The sequence below is a fragment of the Osmerus mordax genome, chromosome 1 (assembly GCF_038355195.1).
Source record: "Osmerus mordax isolate fOsmMor3 chromosome 1, fOsmMor3.pri, whole genome shotgun sequence".
NCBI lineage: Eukaryota > Metazoa > Chordata > Actinopteri > Osmeriformes > Osmeridae > Osmerus > Osmerus mordax.
Window position 1 is genome coordinate 10,495,994 of NC_090050.1, and position 18,874 is coordinate 10,514,867.

The window sequence follows — 18,874 nt, forward strand, 5'->3', positions numbered from 1 at the left end:
TATTGCTGAAGATGCTTGCGGCCATCAGAGCTAATCCCCAGCCTTTATCAGGCCCAACAGCCTGGCTACTGGCCATAGAGACAGAGATACTGTGGGATTGGGGAGCGTCACACCTGCCTGCCCTGATGAGACAGGAGATTGGCATTCTGCCAGTGACAGGCCAGTCAGACAGCTGGTATTAGGTGTGAGACAGAGCCTACAAAGCCAGAAACCTTAGTTATACACGGAAGTGACAGAGCAATGGTACGAATTTTGAAGCAAACATCGAATAAATAACATTTGGAAACATTCAAACAATAGAAGAAAGTCGGAGTTCGGGGCAGCAGTGGGAACGTGTGAAGCTGTATGAACATGAACTACATCCTGTGTTTCAAGCGGGAAATGGGTAGCTCAGACAGGCGCAGCTGAAAGAGGAAGGCAGGTGATGTGTGTGTGCCCGAGGAAGGACTATGATGTCATGCCTGTCTGCCCTGAGCTGTCACACACTGTTCACTGGTGGAAAGAGTCTCCTTCCTAATTACTGAATTGATAAGCCAGGAAGATAGCCAACAATGCTGTAGGGGGACACAGTGCATGTTGTAGGACACATTCTGTAACCTGTCAAATAAAATATGAATGGCTATTTACCCAACAACACATCCATTTTATCCGTTTTTTTGTGAAGATCCTGTATTTGAGACATCTTTAAAGGCTGAACATTGGAATTTTGTGCTGAAATCTCTCAGATCTGGCAGTTCAGTGTGTCATATACAGTCAAATGGGAAACAGCTTATCAGTGCTACTGTGCCAAGCAATGCTGATGAAACCACATACATTGGTAAATGCACAAATACATGCTTCCGTTTGAACATAGATGAACTACAGTAAATAGGGCTGAGCAGTCCTTGTGCTCGAAACAGCAGCCATACCTGCACGAGAGCGAACAGAGAGCCCAGCCCCCTGTCTCTGCCCCTAACCTAAACTACCAGAGCAGAATGTGCAATTGTCTTTCATGCTTCCATTTGAGCGTAGCTGCGGGGGAACGCTGAGATAAATCGGATGTAATTAGACTGCTGGCATGCGAGGCAGTTTCGTATTCAACATGGTGTATAACGCTGACAAGACGAGGGCGTTTGTCTCCTACGGTTACCTCAAGTCCAAGACAGATGTTCATCAGGAGCAGACATGCATTTCATACTGAAAGGGAATTTTGCCCCCCATACTGTAGTTGTTGGAGAAGAACAATTGCATAATGATAGATAGTGCTGGATTTCTAATTGAAGCTAGTTCAAAGGCAGCTTTCCTAATTGTCAGACAGCACACAAACGTGATTGCTGATTAAGAGACAATCGCTTAGCAATTTGCTGTGCTATTAGTCACACTGGCAACATTAAGCAGATCATTTATTAAAGATGACTGGACATGATCCATTTTTAAGAACAAATATTGTGGCCAGTGTCTTCCCATCGTGCAATGCTACTCTTGAAGACAAGAGAACACGGCTATCTTGATGTAATTTTATTCTAGAATAATCCAACACACTTATTGCGATTTGCAATTCCATCCATGATGTGCTTTGAAAAGGTTCAGCTTTAAGCTTGCTCACAATAGTTAACCCCTGGTATTATTCTTATGACCTACTTACTGTGCTACACTGTTTCTCCATCTCTGTGGATGCTCTGTGTACCATGGAAAACACATTTACACAATCAAAGATTTATGTATGCAAAAGATACAGTATATGTGCTTTACTATGCCTTTGTTGAGGGTGTGTGGTCCCTTTCGACTTCCCCCCTTGGCTCCTCTGTGGTGAAGATGGACTACTGATTGAAAAAAATATTACATAAAATGTCAGTGAATGAGGATGCAGCAGGACCCAGGAGTGAGGTGACACATTGGAACAACAGTCTACTAGTTTGCACATTTATGTTCAGTCATCACCCCATCCACCGAAAGGAGGCACATGCTTATCTTAACAAGTGTGCCGCATTCAAACCAGTAACAGTCCTTTGCCTCTCCTTTCTCATGGTAAACTCTGTCTGTTTAGTGGAAATTAGAGAAAACAGTGACTCATGCTTGAGTGTTGGGTGAAAGCTGTTCTGACTGTTAATTAAAGGGGATGAATTAAGATCAAGTCTGGTTGCTTCTCCATTTGAATGACTGGAAGGCTTGGGAAGGTGTCTTTTAAAACTACATGTGACAACAAAGATTGGCTGCACTACCCCTCCTTTTCCCCTCCAATTGAAATGACAAATATTTGTTTCTTGAACATTGAACACAGGAAAGGTTTACTGACGAGTGTATTTCAACTCGTTTTCATGTAATATCATCGAGGCAATTCTCACAATATACTGTATTCATTCAATATGAGTTAGTTGCATATTAGATCTCCCAAAACAAGGTTAGATGGAATCAATCTACTATAATGTAAACCTTCAATACATTCTACTTATACCCTTTGTGACTGATGTTGAACACTAACAGCTGCTAATAAAACAGACTGTCCTACAATGCATGTGAACATTTCAGCAAAATTCACTTGACCCTTAAACATGGTCTTCCGTTGGGCATATGGTTGGTTAGAGCACAACTTCAGTGTAAAATCAGTGGATGTTCTTACAGTAGCTTTTTTTTGTGAAGCCTTTTGAACATGATTGGCCAAAATGTCACAGCAAAGTTTCCACGAATTGAACCCATCAGGGTTGCACGCTTGAAGTTGCAGGTTACTATTTCTTTCCCAAAGTGTTGTTAACCTTGATTAGTTCTTTCTTTCTGGGTAAGGTAAGAGTGCAGCCCAGCAGGTGACTGAACGCTCAGCTCCTGGGCAAAGCTGAAGAAGTGGCCTAGTCTCACAGCCATTAGCAGGGCACCTGATTGCTGAGAATGCAGCCTCTTTACACAGGGTTCAGCACTGTAGGTGTGAGTGCAGCTATTTCATGGTGTATGCACTGTTTAAACGTTTAGGATAAGCTCTGTACAGACGATTAGTAGTGTACGAATGTTTCTCAGTCTTAGTTTAGTAGTTTAGTCGTGTGTGTAACTGAAATGTGCAGCCAAGACACTTGGAAAAGATCCTAAAGTCCACTGCACGTCTCATGAACCACTGAAATGAAGTAGAAACCTTTCTGGGCTCACTCTGGTGTTTCAGGTCGTGAAACTCAAAGTTGCATGTTTGTTGCAGCTAGTCTGTCTTAGCATCTACAGACCCTATCTGGGGGAGTTAGCCAAATAATGTGAAGACATTATATCCTCTAATGACATCATTAATCATACAAACAGTGGGGTTGACAAACTCTTCAAGAGACAAGCCATTTTTCTATCTCCATTCACAAACCCTTCCTTGCAGTAAGCCTCTATTCCAGGATATCTACAGGCAGTCTTCTTAGACAATAGAGCACAATTATCTGGTGAAGAAAGCTCTGTGGCACTGACAAATGTAGCTTTTACAGGGCAGGAAACCATATGTTCTCACATCAGGAGTTAAAAACTTCCTATTTATCTCAGCCTCACAGAGAATAGGGCTTTAGGCAATAAGGTAATTTACAAGATGTTCCATGAAATTCAAACAGAGAAATCGAAACTGTCCTTTCACATTTCAAACTTTCAAAAGTAGCATTTGTGCTTGTGTACCTTTGCATGCAGAGTAAGACATTTAATTTACGTCCAAAGAAACAAAAGTGTCCAACAAAATCATAAATTATCAGCAAAACAAAACAAATACAGACATCAAACAGTCCGTGACCCCTGTTAGGTCAGGTCTCCTAAAACCCTCATGTGTGGGTCGGCTGGACCTTCGGAGAAAAGAGAGGGGGGAGGGAGGATAATGTAAACAATGTCTCATAAATAAAGTAATTTTGTTGAAGCACAATCATCTGTATCATCATGGGTCATGAGAAAAGGTCACGCACAGCCATTCTGGTGGTCAGCTGCCATTAGGCCTGCATGGTGGCATGAGTTATGGTGTCCCTTCATGTGCTTGCGCCTAACAGAGCTGTCTGCCATCGACTGAATGTATGGCTCTGTAGAACAATCAGCTATTGGTGAATAAAGCTACAATGTCCCAAGTGAGCTATAAACACATATCCTATGAATACATGAGAAGAAATAACGATCAACGTTTCCACTGATGCTGTATTGACAAACATCTCTCTGAATAATGCTTCCTAAATGTCTTCCAAACTATCCTTTATTACTGATTTTGTTCTTAATTTTAAAGTATTTGTCTGTTTTTTTCTATAACCCATAAATATTTGTATTCCACATTAGAATGTTGGTAGTTTCTTGCGCATTTAAGATAAAGCTACATTTTCCCTTTTCCTTTTGACAGAATCAAAGGTTTGTGTATTCACAAATATGTGTTTTATGTCATGTTGCACTCTTGAGAAAATATTTGTTGGCACGAAGGCCTTAATGTGACTAAGGTCTCCTTTTAAATGGTGGCCTGCCATACAGAAAATGCATAATGCAAGTACAGGACACACAGTATTACAGTATAAAAACGTAATACTCCAGGGCCCAAGAAACAGACACAAAGGAAGGACTGACAACATTAAAAACAAGTACCCCAATAGCATGTCCCATAACATACATTATTAGGGATGCAGCTGACTGTGATGCTTCAGTAGACCACAATGGCAGACGTGTTAGAGTTGCTGGTTCATGCTCAGACTAATACTATCGCTCCTCCATCCAGACAGCTCCACAGCAGTTCTTTCACTGCTGTGTGACGTTGGTTCCCAGCAGTGGTCCGCAACATTGGCCTCATCAATTGTTGCCATGATGGGGGGTCAAGGTGATAACTGAGCGATTGGGGGTCACAAACTGTGTCTGAACGGAGGAGGCTCGCTCCCCTATTTGAGCCGCTCTTTAAGGGTCTATAGATTTTCTGAGTCCCTCTGATTGTAGATAATTACCTCTGTAAGGTGAGGGGGGGGGCAGCCCCCCCACCCGCTGGGCCTCAGGCCACGCCTCCTCCCCTCATGCCCACAGCAGACACACACATGGGGAGTGCAGCTGTGTCAGACATGCACCACAGTATTGCTGAAGTGGAATGTAGACAAACGTGTGGTCCTGTGTTCCCAGATTACCTGTTTAGCTAACTTTCTGAAGACATCATTCTGACAGGGGTGTGTTTTCTCTACTGAATGGCATAAACGTCATCAAACCCGAGGTTTTACCAACAGCTTCTCACTGTCAAACACATCAACCATAGGTCTATTTGCAAGGAAGGCTGGCTGATGTCATATTCTTACACAGGTTTTACAAAGAGAAATCTCTTATATAATCTTAGCCACTATGCTACAGTTTGTAAGACTCCGTCCAGATTTCTCTGTTTCAAGATAATGCAAGACATGCTCTAGGCAAAGATGTTTTAAAAGAAGTGCAGATAGCATTCAGTTTTTAGCATTTAGTACATTTTATAGTACACTGGGCACAATGCTCGAGGAATTAATCCATGGCCCTTTATAAAGTTAAATAATGCCTTTAGTGTTGCTGGGAGAAAGGACACTGCCTGTGAGAAGCAGAAACTGGTGATCCATGATGCCTTTATACTAAACTACATCACTTCTCCAGTCAGTTTTTGATGAAAGACAAATAGTGCATTCCATGAATTTACCGAAGCCTCCATACAAGAATCATTAGGATCTCAGCGGGTATTCATAGGCTGCATAGTTTCTTAGTGAATGCTACAAATGACATCCATGAGAAAATACACATATTAAGAATAAATAGAAAATCCATGTTTATACTACTCTTTCTGTGTAGTAATAACCAATGCAATATGGCACACTTACAGCCTCAAGAGGAAAGGAACATCCTTCACAAAACCTTGAGTTAAGTTTGTTGTGACACTTTTAATGACTCACAGTACACTTTAATGCTTCTGTAAGCCCCCCACTCTAACTGACCGAATAGTGCAGAAATTAGCTAAGAAGATATTGGTATTTTGCTAAGCTCTTCTCCCCCCTCCCCCATTCCGCCCCACTGCCCCCCCCCCCCCCCCATTTTAAATCCAATGAGCAGTGCTTTCTTGCCTCTGGGCTGCCCATGTCTACTACTGTAGCTCTCTCTCTCTCTCTCTCTCTCTCTCTCTATCTCTCTCTCTCTCTATACCCAAACCAAAGCACCCAATCCCAGACTATTTTTACTACAAAGAGCACGAACCCTCAAACGTGAATGCCACTGATGGCGTGGCTCGTCCTAAACCTGCCAGCACGGCTCCTAATTTGACCATTTTAGACGCACAGTGACTGAAAACAGAAAGTAGATGCTCAGGGCAGAAACCATTTTCATGTGGCTCAGACAAAGAGATGTCTTCCAAAATAGCACCACGAGGAAGGTACTTCTCCAGACTGAGCACCCCATCTCCACTGGAGCTGTTAGATCTGAAGCCTTGATCACAATCAGGGCACAGACAAAGAGCTTCTTGAGTGCTCCCAGTGTGAATACATATTGTACTCATCCCAAAGAGTGCTTCATCACGTGTCTTTGCCCAGGATACTGTATTTCATGTTAAAGTGCAAAAGGGTTTTCTCACACAAACATGCATTTACCCCATGACTGTTGAATGAACTTACTTAATTAAACATGTTTAGATAGCAAGTTACCTAGTTTAATCCACCAAAACCATTTAGGTTAGATGGTATATCAAACGTCCAACTGTATGGGGGTTCTTGAACATTTGAAGGAATCGGATCTGTTTCTTTGTAGTAGAGTCTGGAGTGTTGCTTCATCACAGTAAAGAGGAGGCTTCCTAAACGGACTGGGGGATTTGGAGTTAAATAGACTTCTGTGCCAAGAAAATCATCTTCATCCTGGGGCTTGTTGAAGATGGCAAAGCCTCTAGATCCTTAGATGACCTACATGGGAGTGAAGCCAGCGCTTTTAGCATGATGATGATTATCAAGGTCTGTTAGAAATATACTTTTTTTTTGTGGTACTGTAAATGCAGAAACAAGCATGCTGATACTGCACATGGTCAAAACAGTCTTGTAGTTGTATGGCGAACAATCATGATGAACAAACATTGAATTAATAATGAGTTCTCATTTTGCCAAAGGACAGAGCCATGGAGGAGCCTCAAAATATGTGCATTAATAAGACAAAAATGTTGCACAATCTGTTTTTCAAAATGTGTATCCCCATGGGTAAGAATTACTATACTACTTAAATCTTCAATTATCTCAAACTGATTTAAAAATCAGCAATTACTCATTTTAAAATACAGACAGCTTTGTAGAAAATTATGTTTCATACACTTGACTTTTACTTGCCTGGGGGGAATTAGTGAAATGTCGGCATTATGATGTTTTCTCGTGATTATTATTGAAGCCAACTAGTGAGGACTCTCGTCACAATGCTAATGGATTTATTTAATATGTTGTGAAGTTCTCTCACATTTAAGTGTTGTAGATGTGGTTCAGTGACTACTCTTGTTTGATAATTAGTTAATAGTTTACTTTGTTACTTTAGTTACTTTAGTATATTAGTTATTACGTCTGCTGCATGATGCCTAGGCTTCAGCTAAGCAGGCTGACACAGCCCTGTGGCTCCTGGGTAGATCACATTATTCTTAGAAAATTAAATGGCTCCCCGAGAAACTTTACTGAGAATGTGTGTTTAATCTTCTCTTATTAAATGTCAGACATAGGTCATGCTCTTTCCAGGTGTGGTCATGGGAGAAAATAAGTATTCATTTGTTCACAGTTCCACACCAAAACGTTACTGATTTAACAATTTCACAATCTAAGTAGGTCATCTGAGAACCAGACAGAAACATAACACTGTATCATGTTCAGAACCACACACATCATTTGACTGAAAAAACAATGAGGTATGTTCAGAGGGTTCCTCAAAATAGGATTTACTGACCGCATATGGTCCTGCAGTAGGTGAACATGTAAATCCCATATCGAGATCTCAATGTGGCTTTGTCCTTATTAAAAGGAAGTTAATGAACATGTCTTCATGACCGTGTGTACTGTACATCTACACCCATGCCATACTTGAGAATTGAAAAGCACCCAGAGATGTCTGAGAGAAATTATCTGTGGTAATGGAAGTTGATTTTGAATTCAAATCTGAACTTGAGGGGAAGTTTTACAAACCTAAAACATACATATTTTAGCGTCATGAGAAGAGCCGACTAGGGCAGGCAAGATTGAGGCAGTGCAACCGGGCAGGAAGGACAACGCAAACACAGGTTCCACAGGAAGATAGCACTTTATTTTCCAGGAACAGCCTACAAAAAATGAAACTCAGGCAGGTTCCTCCTCCAAACTTCCACAGTCCAACAAAAATCCACAAAAGTTAAACAAAAACGTCTTTCCCCTTCAACGCCGTCCTTCACTCACCAAACAGGGCTTACTATTCAACCTGTTGCTCTCTGGACCATATCTATCATATCTATCTAACCAGCCATGTGCCCACTGTCTCTCTGGTTCCTCTCCCCTGCTCTTTCCCCTCCCCCCCTTGTGTAGTCCTAACTTAATTAGGTGGCTCACACATCTACACCTGTCCAATTGGTGAGGGATTCTGGGAGATGTAGTGTGGGCCACTGCCACCATTTTGGGGTGTTGCCACCTCTCTTGTCTAGGAATGTGACATCCCTCCACCACCTGTCCCCTTGTGATGTCACAATATTTACTTACTATGTCAGGAGTGATCTAGCTAGAACTGGCATTATGTAGAATGTATGGAGCCCTGTGTGCTGCTTGGTCTCTGGTTTTGGACTGAGGACTGATTTCAGGACCTCACATCTCCACTCTCAGCTGTTATTCCACAATTTGGAATATTTATTTTGGAGCAGCTCAGACAGCCTCAAGTTCAAATGTTGTTATTCCCAAAAAAGTGTAATTTCCTGAATGCAATAAGATGACTTAATGCTATCTGGCAGCTGAGCAAAACTGGGGCATCCAGTCAGTAATTAAGAGTAAGACTGACCATAGGAACCACTAAAACCATCCAGCGGAATTCTGATACTGTGCATCCTAACTAGTATATTTCTCCTCCCTGGTGGCTCCTGGTTGTTCTGGCCCCATGCATGGCCTGCGTGTCTGTAAATGACTGGGAGCAATGTGAGGTGAAGGGACTGAGTGTGCTCAGGGCACCCATCAAGATGTGGTCCCTCTAATAGGGGTGGTCACTTCTTGCCTGCTTGGATGTGTTGCTGGTGTCTCACAAGCCAGGAGCCCTCCTCTCTCTTCTTTTCATCAGAGAGCTGATGAAACAGGTCGGACTATGCAAGTCCACATAGAGTACAGCCAAGCCAGTATACAAGCCATTCATTCAATCATTCAAAGGTCTGCTATTATTCTACCGATTCTGGATTTGCTAATGCTAACGGTCACAGGAACTGTTCCAAAACAAGGTGTGATGGGACTAAACAGAGTCCCAAGCAAACCATCTCTTTGTACTGGTTAGACGCTCTGAAAGCCAGAACCATAGCAAAAACAAGTTCTTATTCAAATGAAGGGAAACCTGAACAGGAACTGTTGTGATGATGCTGTTCCACAGGGGGTGTGACCAGGGGAGGGCTAATTAGCATTCATAGCCTGTGGACACACCAGCTCACAGGGTCCATGTCATAAACGCATGAGGGCATTCCATAAAGGTGGAGCGACAAGGTGATGGATTGGATGAGGGAGTTTCAACGGTAATAGGGTGTCAGGAGGTGAATAGGGGGGAAGCGATGCACTGTAGATGGTGGTAGACTGTGGTGTTTGTGTGTGCTGGGGTCTTTGATGTTGAGTTGGGTAAGCAATGTTGACATGTGATGGGCCAAGGGAGAGTGAGTTGGATTGAGGTGCAGTGGTGAGTCAGGTAACTGTCTGGGCTGGGACACTCACCATTCCCATGTGTCAGACATGGTCAGGTAGGAAGCTGCTGATGGGTGTATGAGCGTGCTTGGGGCGGACCACTGGACCTCCTCCCCGTCCAGGAGCTGAGGGGGAGCAGGGCAGGGCAGGGCGGAGCAGAGGAGGACACAGACAAGAACAAAATCCAAACTAAACTGTGACTCATAAGCTGGTAACAGGATGGTCTCTGTTCCTGGTGAGGCCTTTTACATGTTTCATAACACATAACATTTACACAAATTTCACCTGCGACATTACTTAAAAGGTCCTACATTGCTGGACAGTTTTATGTTTTCTTTTAAATCATAAAAGCTTGATGCTAAATGTCATCTGATCCAGTGACATAGAGTTCAACTTGGCAGGACATTCACATTGTGTTTGAGCTTGATTGACATTGATGTATTGTATGCTGATGTTCTGCTTGAAAAGCACAGTGATTAGTTCCTACATTGTAACATCATGACGTCTGATTTAAGCTGGATATGAACATTGACTTATCCTGTGTGGATCACAGAAAAATACTTCTTTCTTAATGGCTGTAGATGTTGACACCACAGTTTTTAGATAGCATGCTACTTATATTTCCTCATTTCTTTCAATTTTCTTGGTTTTGGAGAATCAGCCCATTCAGCTCATACTTAAACAGTTAAATGTAAGGAGAATACATCGACTTTTGCTAAACCCTAGAAATATTTTAAGAGTGAAAAAAGTGGGGAGTTGCCACAATATATATATATATATATTACTCAAATAGAATCCCTCTGCCTTTTAACATGCAAGACAAGATGTTTTACTGCCTCAGGGTAAACTCCCTCTACCTTAGTTGTGTTGTGACTGGCTGCTAATGGATCACCTCCACAGAAGTCTCCTAAGAGACCAGAGCGAGGTGGCTTGGGTTCAGTACTGGGAGGTTACCCCAGTCAACCTTGAGGTTTGTTATGTGCTCCAAGACAATGCCGTTCCCATGGTATCCATGCAGCTCCAGTAGTCCCAGTAGTTTATTACCCATGGCCTCCACATGGTCGGTCTCAGTGATTGATGGCGTACTCGATTAGATATATGTTCATTATGTCAACCGGCATTATAATGCAGTTAGCAATTTTCATAAATCACAGTTTATAAAAATGAGATGTCTCCCGTGCTAACTGTGACTTATCTTTACAATTACACTTACCAGAGTAATAACATAACAAGTATCATTTAATAAGGTCCAGATGGGGCCATTGCACATGTTGAAAATAAATCCACGGTTTTGCTGTTTTTAAGCATGGCTACCAGTAATTGGGTCTCCCATTTAACTGTCCTAAACACAGTTAATGCCTCACCTGCTGTACTTCTAGACTGGTGCTGCCCTTACTTCCCTTGAAAACGTTGGTTAAAATATGCATCACATGCAATGTAGACAAGTTGCCTATGTTTTGTACAACACTCAGGCTCTGACCTCAAAGAAATAGCTAATTGCAATGAGCGATCTTTGGATGTTACTCCTGACAGTCGTTCTAGATTAAAGGGTTCTGGAGACGTCTGGCGGATACCCAGTAATGAGTTTTCCTTTCTCCACATCCAAAACACAAATGAGGCTGTTATTAGCCTTGACCTTTCTCGTCACCTCTGTATTCCTCGCGTCAGACGGCAGCTAGCGTCAGTCAGGACGATGAACGGGGCTGACAGATTTCTCCCGGACCTGTAACACATATCTGACCCTCCCCACGGCTCTGCTGTGTTCTTTCTCACTCGCACACACTCCCTTCTGCCTTCCTCTGTTTCACCTCATGAGGCTCCACATACACAGACATGGGGGCTTTCTTTGGATTTGGACTGGGATCTCATATGCAGCATCTGATTACATCATGAAGGGGAACGGTGTGTTCCTTTTTCATGTGGGTGTGGAGACCGATGATGCATGACGTTGAGGTGAACGTTATCTTCTGGGGTCAGTTGCTTGTCGCCCTGTAATGGAGGGATCTGAACCACCATCCATTCATCCATCTACCATTCATCTACCATTCATCTACCATCCATCTACCACCCATCCATCGTCCATCCATCATCCATCCACCATCCAGCTACCACCCATCTACCGTCCATCCACCAATCATCCACCATCCATGTACTATCCATCAAACATCCATCCATCATTCATCCATCCACCATCCATCTACCACCCATCTACCAACCATGTAAACCCAGTTCTGACTTACATCGTGTTAAATAGTTCTACCAATGCAGGAAGAGGTTCTGTGATGATCACATTCTGAATGTTGAAGGCCTACACATGTTTCCATGATTCTTTGGACTGTGTTAAGTGACCCAAGTAAAGTCATCACAGCTTAATTATGACTGAGCCCATCACACCTGACAGCTGTCATTCCTACATACGCTCAATTGACTTGAAGAAATTCACTGAATTATGTTTGGATTGCATTGGGTCATCTGTCCCAAAATGGTCATTAGCAACAACAGTGCCTGGATGCTTAGCCAATTAAAATATTGTGCAGCTTTTCACATCAGCCTACAATATCATGGGGAAGGCTAGACGCTTCCAAAAAAGAATTACAACACAAGAATGTCAGCTTACAACAGCTGCAACATGAAGTCTTAATACCCATATTTCTGTTGGCAGATCCCTTTTATAGAGACTATCGAGTCCTCTGCTTTTGTAGCATTAAACACACTAATGTGGATTGAGTTTGAAAATACCCACAGCAAACCTTATTAGGAAGTAGACTGCATGCTGTCTGAATGATGGCACATATCTGTTCACATCACAGTATCTGGAAATGTTCTCAAACAAATGTGGCCTAGTTTCACAGATTCAGAGTAATAATGTTTCTTTACACAAACGAGTCCTGTCTCAAGTGAAATGATCCTTCTGGCATGAAGTAAATGTTAGCATGGGGACAGACAGCCCCATATCTTCCTGTTCCGCGCTAAAAGCCAAATAAGAAATTAGTTCCCGCTCCATTGCCACCCATGATCTGAATTCAGACAGTGCAACAACAACACACAATACATCATGCTGTCAATTTAAAAAACAAAATGAAATTTGATTACCCTGTACAGGATCATTGACTTCAAGAGTGTGGGGGAATGATTATGATGAAAGCCATGGCTCTCTTAAAACAGAAACACTGGTTGGGAGATTGATGATTTATATAAACATACAGAATATGGATTTTTATCAGCAGCAACAAAAGTTGAGTGAAATTTCACTGGTGCACTTGCATCAACTCATGCCCAAAAGTTTAAGTATTTGATTTGAAAACTAGAAAGTGTCATCCATCAGATGAAACTGTGTGCAAGTCCCAAAGCTCTTCGATATTCAGTGTTGATTAAGTGGTACAAAATACTCAATAATATGAATGGTTAAAAGTTTTAGATAGAACTGGTTTTCAATGTGACGAAATATCTTTATTTAATAAAGACCATTGCTCATTATGTTGATCCTATGCTGAGTGTTTTAATAGTTGGTTTCATCCTCCATCAAATACAACTAGAGCACCCGGTCCCTTCTCCTTAAGGAATGATATGAAGCGTCACCAGCAGCCCTTGTCTCTTGTTTTCCATTAGTTAGCAGGTCTAAAGTATTTAGCGTGTGAGAGAAATCAAAGAGGAGCTTTAAAATATTTCGGGAGGGAGGCAGGCTGTTTCCCACAAGGTGCAGTCAGAGATAAGGCCCAGAGAGTGGTGGGGCTTGTGGTCCTCATGCGGATTTGCATGACTTTGAACAGCTCGGCTTCCATTGTGACAGACAGTGTTCCACAGCTGCAGAACACTGCCACGTGATGGACAGGGACTGGAATTGCACAGATAACCTTCTTCAGCCTGTATGTCTGTCAGAGGATGTATATGTACCCCCACACTCGGGCTTCACAATTTTCTTTGTCTGGATAAATATACTAAACGTGGAGTGAAGGTCATGTGAAGACACATTATATCTAGGAGAAGTCTGCATGTGTGTGTGTGTGTGTGTTTGTGCACATGTTTATGTGGCCGTAATGGAAAAGAGAAGGGATGCATGACAGGCGGGATCAACATTTTGTGTCTCCTTGTGTTATGTGTGTGCATGTGTGTGTGTTTGTGTGTGTGAAGGGGCAAGACCATGCAAATGTTTTCATTTAATTACATCTTGAGCTTTACAGAATACAGAAACAGACATTAAGGAAGTTGCACTTTAGCGTTCAGACATAAATTCAACCTTCCTATCAGCATGAATTCACTTCGGAAAACTATAATGGAACCTTCTAGTAATTCTTCAAGTCTGGCCCTCCTTATTATCGTAGCTGGATCACACCATGTGTCCAGTTCCTGCTGCAGGCACAGTGCACCACCCTGTACAGCTGTGGTTCTTGTCCAGGACCAATCAGGAACCAATCAGATCAGACTATGCGGACATGTGCGGTACTTATTCCTCAAATTAGATTATCGAAATGATCTCCTCCTACTTCCTGGCCTTCATACACATCATGCATCACAGTGTTCGTTTCAGTGAGCCTCTTTACATAAAGGAATCCTTGCTCTGGTTAGTCTCTCTTAGTAACAGGAAATGACACACAGCTGATATAAATTTGCTGCTACATTTTTTCTTTCACATGCTGCCACACAGAAATATATATTTAACATACAGTATATACCATGTCATTTTACTATGTTCATTACACAACTAGATGTTTTGGGTCAAATTCTATATGAAAGCTACATTGACAGAACAGTCATAACAGTCACGATATGATTGGAATTGTCTTTATAATACATTTATTTAATGTATAGCTTGCATTCTTGAATGACATGATATAGAAAGCCATTGGGGTAATATTGCTCCATTGTTTGTAATGTTTCTTGGTGCCCATGATTTGATAGTCATGCAAAGTACTGCAGAAGCGTCTGAACATATCTTGGGAGTAGCCCCAGGATCTGACAGTGTTTGCGTGATGCTTCACCACTAATCTGAGGGAGAAGAAGACACATGCAGTTTGGCTGCCAACTCAAAAAGGTTTTTCTGATATGGTTTGGACGTTTATTATAAACAAGAAGTCCTGAGGCAGAGAGTACTGTTCGGGGTTATACAGAATCACTCAACAAACCCTTCAAGTACAAATACAAAAAATACAAAATGCTTCAATGAACAGAGCACAATTTTGTTAGTGCTCGGTCACTTGCTATCTCGGATAGCTGTCTGTAAAATGGCAACATTTGAAGTTTTCAACATGATTTATTTTGTTGCATTTGTTCTTTTCTTTAGAATGTCAAAGAATACAAGGTTTGAATGAGACCAGGTTACCGAGGTGTGGGCTGAGAGCAGGCCCTTGTCAATTACAGTTCTGGGTTTGCAGCCTGAGCTTTGTTGGTGAGAATGGTGGGGTCTTGGAATGGTAAAACAACTAGGTTAGTGTCTCTTTTGTTGTCAGGACTGTGTGGGGTCTTGAAAGGTAGTAAAAGTGTGAATGGTGGCTGAGGGCCGGTGCATGGCCTGGGGCAGTATTGTATGTGTCTGTGTCTCTGTGCCCAGCTTTGTGGGTCTCCAGTGCAGTGCATTATTCTTCATTAGAAACAGTTCACTGCCTCTGACTATTTCGGGCCAATCCGAGGAACAGGTCAAACCAGACTCCCCAGCCACTCTGTCTCGGCCAATGAATACTCACTGTGCTGATAAATAGAAATTACCATTTCAAATTTGTGCCACTCCATTTTTGTCTCCCTGTTTATTGTTGTGACACTTTTTGCAGGGGCATTGAAACATTGTTAAATCGTTGCAAGATTGAGAAGTTTTTGGGAGTACAATTTAAGTACAATCAGTTTCATTGAAAATGTTCTCTGGACATCACTATTCCATTAAAATATTAAGTTACATTTACTGCCATCTATCGGAATGTCTTTGAAATGCTTGCAACAGGTAAGGGGCTTTGAATAGTAATCTATATTCATGGAGAATAGAAATCAAATTAGAACTATAATTGTCAGACCCTGTGTACTGTAAAATACCAAACTCAATTCAATAGTCCCATGATGTGTTGGTGATGGAATCCTACTCTCCACTTTCCTTCATGTCTTATTCAGCTGATTCCTTTGATCTGAATATTCTACAATAAAGAACAATATATAAGAACAGTATATAAGAACAGTATATAAGAACATTATATTAGAACAGTATATAAGAACAGTATATAAGGACAGTATATAAGAACAGTATATAAGAACAGTATATAAGGACAGTATATAAGAACAGTATATAAGGACAATATATAAGAACAGTATATAAGAACAGTATATAAGAACAGTATATAAGGAGAAGAGGCGTGGGCATCACAGCAGAATCAATGTGGGGGGTGAGATTACACAACTCTATCACCTCACATGACAAGTGTCTATTTACTATTTAGAGGAATATAGGAGATATGAAACTCTCAGGGAAATACTCATCTTCTCAAAACACATTTGATGGCCATAAGGAGTCTACTGTGCATTGTGCTCCAGATTCAAACAAGTACTACAGTATCTGACCTCAGTCGGTGAGGTATACAACCAGCAGATGTCAGCATTGACCTTCTCGTTAGATCTCAATAAAGATGGTGGACAGAGACAGGAGTTCAACATCCCAAACTTATCAAACATTCCCTACTTTACGTTATTATGAAACTTTTGTTCTGTTGGATTGTAAAGAGGGCTTACAGTAAATCACAACTCGACTAACTCAATGATCTATTCATGTGTTTGTGGTGAATGAGGTAAGTAACCACACTCTATCTTTTCATTTGTTTATTGACCATGATTACCGGTAATATAAATATATTCACTCAGGTGTGACTTGCTTGTTTGACAGCGTGTATTGATTGCTCTCCGTTCACTGGCCCTTGATATATATCTCTTATTTAAAAGCATACACTGTGAAACATTACAGACTCATTTTGTTATGTCCAATTACTTCTTTTTAACTCAAAGAGCTCTGACAAGTTTTGGATTTTGAACTCAACTGAGTTTTCTATTCTATTATAATAGAAACTATGATCCCGCGCCCATGTAAACCAAGGGAGGGACAGTCATTTATAATTAAGGAATCCTATCATTACATGCATACAGCTGACATGAGTGTGGTGCACAAACTAAGTGAAGACATTCGTGTGATTTGTGTAATTTGTCAACAACTACATTATCCAGTACTCGGATATGGCCTAAACGTGATTAATACAAACACACACACACACACAGTTAAGATGTAAATTTGCATAGTCGTCCAAGCATCAGTTACAGGGAATCTAATATCTGAACTTAACTTCCACTAGTCTGGTATGGTCCCCATGTGATTAATTCAAACACTTACATTGATACAGAGGTCCACAACAATAAGATATCGGGTATGGCATTAATCAGACATGACTGGAAAGAGGAAGTTAGGAATCATGGATAAACCCATTATGATGTTCACACTGGACAGTGATGCTGTTAGGGAAATAGGAATCGTCACATAGAGACAGCATCCTGATGCACTGCTTATGCTACTCTGTTTAGTGTAAAAGTCACCGGTACCGTAAACACATTTAATAACCATAGAATAGGGTCAGTTCAACCATAGATGTTTTGGTTTATAGTCATTTATGGAACTGCAATAGGTTGCCGACAGTTTGAGGGACAGAGCGTGAAGAGGTCACACCCTTCTTAAGTAAAGATGGGTGTGTGGTGCCGCAAGCGCGCAGCAGACTTTACCCTACCATCAATTGAAACATCAGCAATAATCTTTACGGAGAACCTGTTCGAGGTTAGTCAAAGATTATACTTTTAGTATTTGGTGAGTAATTTGTAATTGTTTACATTTACGACATTTGGACAATGGTAAGGAAACGTTGTCAAATTCCTTTGCAATAGGTCGGTTTCGATTGAATACGTGAGCTACTTTTATCATTTAGTTCAAATGTAGTTACATTTAGTCATTTTAGCTACAGTTAGTCATTTTTTATGATCATGGCGCTGTAGCAAAATTAGTACAATGTACAGGAAAGGCTGTCAAGATTTAGTTGGCATGGGCTATCATGAGGGATCCCACAGGTGTCAGCTTTTGTGGCATAAAATAAAATAGAAAGAATGTTGTTTTAAATTGTGATTGCGAAGAATGGCGATCGGTAAATGAAATGTGAAAGTATATAGTCACTAAATTGATACTCCAAATTCGTAGTTTTATTGCATTTCAGAAGTGGCTACAACCTAGCCTAAACTTACATTTACATTTATGCTTAGCATACATTGTATTCACAAGACGCTTTTATCCAAAGCGACCGATGCTACTGTCACACATTAAAAATCAAGGATAAAAAAGATTACATAGCCTACCGAACAGTGGTTCGGTGTGCATGGTCAATGAACAGTCGGTATTGTAACCGGTAAACAACAAAAATAACAACATCTAAGCTTCTAGCACATATGCAACAATAAACTTCATGAAAAGGTACAAGTCGAAACAGAAGTCTTTGCAGACGCTAGTGTTCGAAATCCTGTGTATTATACTGTATTTAATACGAGGAAGTTTAAAGTGGGAATGGTTTTTAACTGAGAAATTATCTATACAACTGTGGAGCGTTTGTTATTGCAGGGCCTACAGGTATACTTGGATAATGAAAGTGAATTATTTTGTTCAGATAGTGACTAGCACTCCCTGCAACTCTGGGCGGCCATATGTAACTCAAAATTAGTTATTTGTCAGTGATTGAGAATAATTTAAAGCCCAGCATTAATCATAATCTGTATAGAATGAGTAGGCTAACAGGTTCCTTGAGGACAAGGATAAGCGCATAAACATGAAGATTGTGATATCAATCAATTGAAACTGCATTAATTAGAAACATAAATGCAGAGACATTCTAGTTCTGATGGCTCTGCCTAGACTGCTCCATAGCAACAGACAAGCTCTATTCATTTTTGAATATCAATGCCCTATACTGTTCTGTGGAGTAAATTATTTTAAAAACCATGTCAACAGAAATTCTCACATGGGTGTAAATGGAAAAATACAATTCAGATTCTCCGGGTCTACGTGTTGTTCTTGTTGT